This window comes from Chiloscyllium punctatum, chromosome 4, assembly GCF_047496795.1.
Source record: "Chiloscyllium punctatum isolate Juve2018m chromosome 4, sChiPun1.3, whole genome shotgun sequence".
Lineage (NCBI taxonomy): Eukaryota > Metazoa > Chordata > Chondrichthyes > Orectolobiformes > Hemiscylliidae > Chiloscyllium > Chiloscyllium punctatum.
In genome coordinates, this window is record NC_092742.1 from 119,931,760 (window position 1) to 119,932,760 (window position 1,001).

Genomic DNA, 1,001 nt, shown 5'->3' on the forward strand with positions numbered 1-1,001 from the left:
GTCGTGTGACGAGTATTAACAGAGATCCAGGAACAAAACACGAACGAATCTTTGACTGAATTGAAGCGTGAACTCTGGTTCTCCTCCGAGACTGTGCCAGGTCTGCCCAATACTGCACGTATTTCATGTTTTGCATTTGTTGGTGAAAACAACTGAGACTGGTTGTTTTGCTGCAGACAACATCCACTAGTCATCACGGGTACGGCGATCAAGTCGTGCGTCTAACCCTGTCAAATGTTTTATTGCGCAGATCGCGTTTCCGGCTTTGTGAAGCACGTTGTTTGGAAACACAGCAACCACACAAGCGCTGCATGTGGTCAGTGTGGGGTTCGAACCCACGACCTTGGCGTTATTAGCACCACGCTCTAACCAGCTGAGCTAACCGACCAACGCGGGCAGCCCGGCTAAAGCAAATGCCTATATTGCCGGTGCTCACAACCACGGCTGCTCTGCATTTTCTGCTTCTCATCGATCGCACGATAGTCTGAAGTATTTCCTTTCGTTGCAAAGCTTTTCAACAAAAAAAACATTTACTTTTCCGAACGCGCATACTCGAGTTAACCATTTGCTCTGATATCTAAAATTAAGCACAAAGTCCGGACGCATGTAATTTCAATCGCAACGCCACCAGCTCAGCTGCAGCTTCTCACGTTGACAAATCTCGTCTGGAGAACCGTACCTTCAACGATCGCTCACTGTTCTTCTGGATACTCACAGACCTTTGGAGTCAGGGTTATGTGCTGCTGATTAACTGCTACGAACCTTATGCCAAATGCATTTGAATTGTAATCTTTCAGTGAGGTTCTTTCTGCTCCCGAACGACGCAGTTGCTTTGCTGTCAGCAACAGCTCAGAAGTCAATTGCACGTTTTGCTCAATGACTCATGTTGCTTATGCAATCTTCGTTTGACAGCATATTTAGCAAGTTATCAGGCCGTCCTGCAGAGTTTGTCAGCGACAGGTCAGCTGCTAAAATGATTGCTTCAGACAGCATGCTACATC

At 46.8% G+C, this 1,001-nt stretch overlaps 1 non-coding gene across 1 annotated transcript; it reads right to left on the reverse strand.

The window, feature by feature from the left end:
• Positions 1-314: 314 nt before the first annotated feature.
• On the reverse strand, positions 315-388 carry trnai-aau (transfer RNA isoleucine (anticodon AAU)). Its single transcript has one exon. It is a non-coding gene; the product is annotated as a tRNA-Ile (tRNA).
• Between the last annotated feature and the right edge of the window lie 613 nt (positions 389-1,001).